This window comes from Bos indicus x Bos taurus, chromosome 3 (genome assembly GCF_003369695.1).
Source record: "Bos indicus x Bos taurus breed Angus x Brahman F1 hybrid chromosome 3, Bos_hybrid_MaternalHap_v2.0, whole genome shotgun sequence".
In the NCBI taxonomy this organism is placed as follows: Eukaryota; Metazoa; Chordata; class Mammalia; order Artiodactyla; family Bovidae; genus Bos; species Bos indicus x Bos taurus.
Window position 1 is genome coordinate 57,325,606 of NC_040078.1, and position 9,081 is coordinate 57,334,686.

Genomic DNA, 9,081 nt, shown 5'->3' on the forward strand with positions numbered 1-9,081 from the left:
TCAGCAGCAGTAACCCCTATATAACAAAACAACATTCATTTCTGACTTTGAGTTCAGGGATCTTGTGTAAGTCACCCAGACCTGATTTGTTTTCTTTTTTTCAAGAAGGTATTAAATTTTCTATTGATTACACATCATAATGGATGATATACAAGCTTCATTCCTATAACTTTATCTGGTACCATAATTCAATTTAGATATATTGCATAGGATGTGACAACAATCATTAATAACCAAAAAAAAAAAAAAACCAACCCATGACTTTGCATGGGTGACTGTCTTAATGGTGAACTTCAGGTTACAACACAGTAACTGTCAGTTCAACAACACCAAGGTTCTGAAGACAACAGCTTCTCCACCAAAGCAGGTTGTAAATAAATTTCAAATGGAACCTGGCATCACCCTGAAGGAATTCTTACTTCACACTGTTGGGGTAGTTTACCAAAATGGCTTCAGAGTAAACTAACTTTACACAGCACATTAAAAAAAAAAAAAAAGACATTTATTCTGCATCATGATCAGACTATTACATTTAGAAATCAACAGCATGGGTGCAAAAAAAAAAAAAAAAAATCTACATTAAAACCTTTTGTTGGAATGGTTTATACTTTCCACAGAACAGAAACTAAAATACAATTAAGTTTATACAATTGTTATAAATTAACTGTTATACAATTAAGTCACAAGTATAGTCCTCGAGTTTTTTGCCCATATACATGAGTATTGTCTAAAACATGTCTTCTTTGTAGCAGCTAGGCCCTGCCACCACTGTGCTCGGCTGAGTTCACAAATCTGTTGTAACCTGTAGCTTCCCTGTCACTTCTCTGGCTCTCCTCTCCTGCTAAGCTTTGTTTCCCGGCAGTAATTAAAACCTTCTGCCACTGCCATAGCTCCTGCTGCTGCTGGAGCCACCATAGCCACCTTCATTTCATGGTTTGGCGAAGTATTGGCCTCCACCACCATAGGGGCCAGAACTTCTGCCTCCAACGTTTCCTCCTTTCATGGGTCCAAAATTTGAAGATTAATTGTAATTGCCAAAATCATTGTAGCTTCCGCCACCTCCAAAATTGCTTCCATCATTACCAAATCCATTATATCCATCCCCGCTGCCACCATATCCGCCACCACCACGGCTGCCACCAAAGCCACCTCGACCACTGAAGTTTCCTCCACGACCAAAGTTGTCACTCCCACCCAAACCACCTCCACGACCGCCACCAAAGTCTTCAGAACCACTTCGACCTCTCTGGCTGGATGAAGCACTAGCCATCTCTCGCTTAGACAGGGCTTTTCTGACTTCACAGTTGAGGCCATTCCCAGTGTGGTATTTCTGAATGACAATCTTATCTATGGAGTCATGGTCATCAAAGAGTATGAAAGCAAAGCCTCTCTTTAACACTGCCTTGGTCAGTCATGATTTCAATCACTTCAGTTTTCCCATACTGTTCAAAATAATCTCTCAGGTGATGTTCTTCAGTGTCTTCTTTAATGCCACCAACAAAAACCTTTTTCACAGGTAAGTGGGCACCAGGTCTTTGAGAATCTTCTCTTGAGACGGCCCACTTGGGTTCCACAACTCTTCCGTCCACCTGTGTGGCCTTCCTTTCACCTCCTCCACCGCGGCGTATGTGACAAACCCGAAGCCTCAGGGGCGCTTGGCGTTTGGATCCCTCCTTACCACACGCTGTGAGCGTTCCCCATTGCTCAGAACGGCTCCTCAGACCCTCGTCAGTTGTTTCAAAGCTCAATCCTCTGATGAAGAGCTTCCGCAGCTGTTCAGGCTCTTTGGGAGATTCTGACTCAGACATGACGGCAATGGAGGTGGGATGGGGGAACTTCAACAATGCTTTCTTGGCGGCGTACACAGGCAGAAAGCCTGATTTATTTTTAATCTGTAAAACAAAATTCCTCAGAGGCTCACTTAAATTTCTTAATATGAGGCAAACATTTTGCTAAGTGACAATGACATCATTTACTTTAAGTTTTCCAAAGGGCCCTTTTCTATTTCTCTAACTTAGAATTGTCACCTCCATGGTACAGAAGTGTTCTCTCCCACCTGTGTCATCCACCCAGAGTTTATACCATCACATGACACTTGCACAGAACTCAGGAGGGAATAGCATAGTCCATCTGAAAGGAAGCCCTCACCTTCTCTACCAAAGGTCTTTGTTTTTTATGCTCTGCCTGTACGGTTTGGAAAACTCTATTCTCTTGGACTTACCACCACAAATAGTTATTTCTTTAACATTCTTTCTCAATGAAGTTCAATTTTCTATGAGAAAACTTGTTTTAAAGAAGAATCTGAATTAGAACTGTACATCTGAAGGTACTTTTTCTTGTACACTCAGAACAGACATTTAAAAAATTACAGCGTTTTCTTGAGAAAGTTCTTGAAATGATGCACAGTCTTATACAGTAATTTTCATGTTTGTTGAAGCTGCTACACAGACTCCAGAGGAATCCCTCTTGGGGGCAGAGACTAAGAAGACAGAGTTGCTTCTCCATAATATCTTAGCATCAGCTCAGCAGTGCCAGTTCAACTCAGCTCAAGAATCACTGGTCCTCATTTTGCAAGATTCTGAACAAGTGAAACAGTCCCTACTCGTAGTTTGAAATGAAAGAGGATCCAGGTTGTCAAGGTAACATAAAAAGAGACACAGGAAGAAGCACAAGGCCAAAGTTCAGTCTTCCCACCACCCTCCCACACTTGGCCACCATTTCCCCACCTCAATCCTCTCTGCATATTATAGATTAAAATACCACGCATTTTCATCAAGTCCTCTCTTGAAACAGTCACTCCATTTCCATCTTCCTCCAGCTCATCTGGCCAGTTCTTTCCTTCCCACTTCGTCTCTAACAATTGATGGGAATAAAATTCTGTCTCCTTACATGGGTGTTTCCTGCACAGTCCGCTAGAGTGTAAGTGCCACAAGAACAGAGACCCTGTGCCTATTATTACTATTATATTCACAAAGCTGAGTTGAGTGTCTGGCACAAGGGAGGTGCTTCATGAAAACTTGTTAAAGTAAATGGAGTGTTCATTACAGCACCACGTCTTTGTCCCAGTGATTCTCTCTACTCTTTCTACCCAGTATGTCCTCACTCTTCCTCTCCAAAATTCTCAGACCCACACTCATCTCTGTGATGGACTGAATGTTTGTGTTTCCCCACCCCAAATTCATATGTTGAAATCCTGACCCACAATGTAAAGGTATTAGGAGATGAAGGCTGTAGGTCATGAGGGTAGAGCCCTGGTGAATGGGATTCAGTTCAGTTCAGTTCAGTCACTCAGTCGTGTCTGACTCTTTGTGACACCGTGAATCGTGGCATGCCAGGCCTCCCTGTCCATCACCAACTCCTGGAGTTCACTCAGACTCACGTCCATCGCATCAGTGATGCCATCCAGCCACTTCATCCTCTGTCGTCCCCTTCTCCTCCTGCCCCCAATCCCTTCCAGCATCAGAGTCTTTTCCAATGAGTCAACTCTTCGCATGAGGTGGCCAAAGTACTGGAGTTTCAGCTTTAAATGGGATTAGTGCCTTTCTAAGAAAGCCCTGAAAGAGCTCTTACCATGTAAAGATACAACACCATGTAAAGATACAACAAGAAGATGGCTGTCTGTGAGACAGAAAGCCAGCTCTCAACAGACACCAGATCTGGTGGTCTTGAACTTCTCAGCCTCCAGAACCGTGAGAAATAAACATATGTTGTTTGGCTATGTAGTCTCGATGCTTTGTTATGGAAGCTCAGAGTGACTATACTGATCTCATTCCTCTGACAGCTATATAATTTCAAGTTTGCTCTGTACAGCTTAATGTTTGAATATATCCCACTTTGATGATACTCATTCAATTTTCAGGAAAAGACATAGTTGACTGTTAAGTTCTTTGCTGCTCCTAACACATTGAGTTACTCAGTGAAGACTGAAAGTCCTCAAGGAGACACTTACTTATAATATCTGATACTTGCCAGAAGGAGCTCCACTTAATATTTTGAGATCAGGACTGCAGGGTTCAGCTTTCAAATAAGTCAGCTTAACTCCAGGAAAGTCTGAGTAACAGTAAGAAGTCAGAAAGATAGAACAAGCTGCTCTGACCCAAGAAACACAAGATCTTCCTTAAGGTTATTTCCAAAGAAGGGAGATAAATTTCCTCAACAGGAACATTTGGGCCTGACTTTTCTAAAGATCCAGTTCTTCCCCTCCACAAAACAAACCCCAGCTCTCATTTTTAAATGAACTGAATAAGAGCTCTTCTACAGGGCTCTTGAGCATTTGTGAGTGTCAGCCTCTGGGATCATTTTGTCTTTCAGTCAAGTGAGGACTCTGGTCTCTTGTGGACCCTTTGCTCTAAGGTAAAGATTCCTAGGAGTACTTGTTTCTCCTTTGTGACAAGGAGGAGATAAACACCAGCTAAAATCCAACTTCTGTGGCAATAGCACATGACCCTGCAGAATGGACTTACAAAGGGATTTTTTTTTTTCTCCTAAAAGTTTCTATTTCCTGACAGAAATGACCAGTTTCTCTACCATTAGGGCATCTGTGACCTACTAGATAAAGATCATATTTTATCGAATGGAAATTTATATCAGGACTTTTCCCACTGTAGTGAGAGAAATCTACTCAGACTAAGCCAAAAAGGGAATTCAATGGCAAACCTAACTGAGAAGTCCTAAGGTTATCTGGCTTTAGGTATGGTTTGGGTAGGAGCTGGCGAACTATAACTCATTGCCTGTTTTTGTAAATAAAGTTTTACTGGCACAGCCATGATTGTTCTTTTACATATTGTTCATGGTTCTTTCAAGCTGCAACAGCGGTACTGAGTACTCACAAGAGAGACCTTACAGCCAGCAAAACCTAAAGTATTACATGGCTCTTTCTAGAAAAAGTTTGCTAGCCCCTAACCTAGGAGCCCAGGTGATGTCCTCAGGATTCTCTAAGCTCTTGCCTTTGATCCAACTCTGAGATGGCTTCATATGTGTCTCCAGCATCCCCATGCTGATATCATTCCTTTCTGCTAACAGTTCTAGTTGAGAAGAGCACTTCTTTCCCAGTAACTCTTGCCAAAATCCTAGGGTTTACCCTAAACTGACAAGTTGGGTAAGGTACCCATCCTTGGATTGATGCTTTACGGTTTGGAGGATGGACTTTTCACTGATTGGCGTAGGCCTGGGTCACACCATCCTGGTGCTGGAGTTGGATCAGTCATCCCAAGCATTCCTCCCAAGAGAGAAGAATGCTAGGAAGGTGAACATCTACAAATGTCCATTATGAGCCTTTTCCCTGGTTGGTCACATTCTGAGCTTGGACATTTCTCAGAGTATGTCAATGAGCTATCTGCATAATTTTAGAAACCCTTAAACGGAGTTACTATTAATGACAACCAGCTGTTATTGATGAGGTTTCAGTGCCAGATACTATACTAAGGATTAAATATTATCTGGTTTATCCTCTCAACAGCTATAAACACTAGGCATTTTTATTTCCAGTTTACCAATGAGGAAAATAAGGATGAGAGATTTAATAATAAGTTGGCTTCAAAGTTTCACAGTCAGGATTGGAAGCTAGAGCTGTCTAACTGTGAACTTGAATTATGCTGCCTGCTTCCCCACCCCTATAGCCTTCCTTTTCTGGGAATTCCCTACTCACCCCCCTGTGCCCAAATAGTGCTTGAGCACTGAACTCGCGACCAACAGGCCGGAGCTCTAGTGAACTCAGCTCTCCCATTAACTCACCGGATGACTTTTAGCAAGTTACTTAGCTTTTGGAATTTCAGTTTCCTCATCTGTAAAAATGAACAGCTTAAACTATCAGTGACGTTCAAACTATGTTCTACTAGCAGGGGGGCTTCTGTGGCAGTGCCCTAGAGTTTGCCATAGAGAGTGAGGGACACTTGACCAGCTGTCTCTCCACACTCCCCCAATCTCATAATCTCCGTCGCTTTCCATTAGACTCCTTCTTAAGTCTAATATGTAAAGAATAAACATTCCTGTTGCAAAAAAAAAAAAATTAATCATGGGACTAAAAGACCTTTCAGATCTGTCAATACTTTCTGCCTGTTCTTGTACCTCTCTCTACCTGCTTATGTCCTGGGAGGCTGACCTGTATGGATGGACTACATCAACAGGTTTTCTGTGCTCTGGCTTCCTGTTGGGTTCAGCCAATAGGAAAGTAGTGGAAAGGGGATGAAAGGGGAGAGAGGTCAGGGTACGGATTCCCCTGGCTCAGTGGCTAGGTTCAAAGATTACAGCTCTTGCTGGGTAACTCCCTCCATCAGCTCTGTTTGGGTTTGGGAAACTGTTTCATTCTCTTCCCCAATCCTATCCAGGAGTAGTAACGGTTCCTTGCTGTCACTAGCCCTGGGGTGCCTTGCCATTCCTTGGAGTCTTGTTATAATGATAGTATGTCTGGTTATGTAGATGCTGTTGTAAGTAGTTGCTTCTTTAAGTATTCCTCGCTGGGGAAGGTGGTCAGGATGGCAAGTAGGAAGAACCAGAACTCATTTCCTCCCATGGACACACCAAGACTACAAATTCTTTGAGAACCATCTGAAGTACTAGCATAAAAGATTTTCCATGACTAAAGACATACAGAAAACAACAACAATAAAATAACGAAACAGGTAGGAGGGGCAGAGATGTGGCATAGTCAGGACTCACACCCCCGAGTCAGTGACCCTCATATGGGAGGAATATCACAATCACAGAGGTCCTCTCCAAGGAGCAAAGAAACTGAACTCCACATCAGGGTCCCTGGCCAAGGGGCCCCCAAGGGAACAGATGAGAACGCCTGACTTCAACAACCAATGGGATTTATAGTCAGAAGATCTAGAAAGCTAAAAGAAACAGAGATTTCACTCTTGAAGGACTCATTCAAAAGCTCACATGCTGTAAGTCTCAGAGCAGAGGCAATAGTTTGAAAGGAGGCTTATTCAGACCTACTTGCTAATCTTGGGGAGCCTCCTAGAGAGACCGGGGGCAACTGGGACACGCCCTGGGGATGGACATGCTGGTGGCAGAACTTCTGGGGAGCTTATTTAATCACAGTAACACTGGTACTTGAAAGAGCCATTTTGGAATACTCTCTTTAATCTATTAGCATCAGGGACCCGGCCCCTCCCAACAGTGGCCTGGCACCCCCACACCTCTCAGGATACAGCAAAAGCAGTTCTAAGAGCAAAGCTTATAGCAATGCAAGCTTACCTCATAAGAAGAAATAAGAAAAATCTCATCAACCTAACTTTATACCTAAAGGAACCAGAGAAAGAACAAGCAAAACCCAAAGTTAGTAGAAGGAAATAAATCATAAAAATCAGAGCAGAAATAAATGAAACAGAGACTAAAAAAGAAAAAAATCAATAGAAAAAATAAAAAAAGAAGCTAAGAATTGTGAAAACCAAGGAGAAATTGGTAGATAGAGTTTGGAGGAATGTTCCAGATGAAGAGAACAACATGACCATAGGCCTATCAGCCAGAAATTACAGGAAGTGCTTCAGACACCATATAAGAGTTCAATCTGACTCAGGCAGACGTGAGAGTTCTGTTTTTGCCACTCAGCCACAATTATTCATCCTTTTTCTACTGGAAATAATATGACATATTGTATTTTGAGAATAACCCCTCCCTGTAGTTATCTCATTGGTAGTAAGAGATTGACAACCTTCAACTTGTAATGCGGGTCCCAACTGGGTTCATTTAGCATAATCTAGCCCCAGAGTGACTGATTCAATGATGGGCATGTAACTCAATTTGGACCAGTGAGAATCAGAGGCAAGACCTGTGTTGAAAGTGACAGAGTTTTATCCAGAATTTAACTGTAAATTCTCTTTCCACTGGATTTGAAATTAAGAGGATGTAGAGGCAGAAGCTGCTGCAACCAGCTCGTGACCATGAGGGCAGAGCTTGACTAAGAATGGAGCCAGCACAGCTGAAAGGCATCCTAAAAGGTAGAAAGATAAAACCTTGTTTCTGATCAATTTACTCCTGAAGCTGAAACAATCTGTGAGTAATCCATTAGCCAGTTAATTACGACATCAATGAATTCCCTTTATCTCTTAAGCCAGTTTAAACTAGAATTTCTATGTCTACTTAAAAACATAAGGGTTAAGACTAGGAAGATAGTTTGAATCCAGGACAAAGGATGTTGAATAGCAAGTTTTGAACTAGATTTCACAGGAAAAATTTTGGACAAGGATTGACGTAATTCTTCAATTTCCCTTTAGGCTGTACAAAGCAGTTTTACATAAACCATCTTATTGAATCTTTAGTTTTCCAATGTAATACATATTATCTTCCATGAGGAAATGGAGTATCAGAAAGTCTAAATGACTTGCTTTAAAATCATGCAGCTTGTGAAAGAGCAAAGTGTCAGTTTTGGATCTTTCAATTCTGAATCGTGCTAAGATCTTCTGCATCGGAGGTGGATTCTTTACTGTCTGAGACACCAGGGGAGCCCAAAGCCATTTCACCAACATGCAAAAGAAAAACCAAAAGCAAAACAAGCAAACAAAAAACCCCTGAATCTGAAGATCTGAGGATCCTTACCCCTGAGATAACTTTCTGATTTCATGACCTGTCAGTGTTGGAATTCACATTTGGACAGAATGAGGTGATGCTGGTATAGATCTCTTCTGATCCTTGGAATCATCTAGATGAGCTTCAAGTACATAAAGCTTGACTACTCCATATCACTACGGCCACTGAGCAATTCATTCAATATTTCCTCATTTGTAAAACAGTGATGACAATTGCTACCTCGTAGGGTCAATATGAAAATTGAACATGTAAAGCGTCTGTTACAAAATAGACATCTGTAAAAGTTAGGTCTCTTTATTATGGAAGGTAGTAGAAGCAGGTTTTTGAATCAGTCTTGGTTTTAAATTTTCACTCTTTTCCTAACTAGCTATATGCACCCACCTGTAGAGTTGACTCTTTTTTTTTTTTAATCTGTTGTTTTGTTTTGTTTTTTACTTATTTATGTGGCTGCATTGGATCTCAGTTGCATCATGTGGGATCTTCTGTTGCGGCACATGGACTCCTGATCAGTAGTTGTGGCGCTCCAGCTTAGTTGCTCCTCGGCATGTG

The 9,081-nt window shown here is 41.8% G+C and overlaps 1 pseudogene; it reads right to left on the reverse strand.

Moving 5' to 3' along the window:
* Positions 1-776: 776 nt before the first annotated feature.
* LOC113889662 lies at positions 777-1,823 on the reverse strand (annotated as a pseudogene).
* Between the last annotated feature and the right edge of the window lie 7,258 nt (positions 1,824-9,081).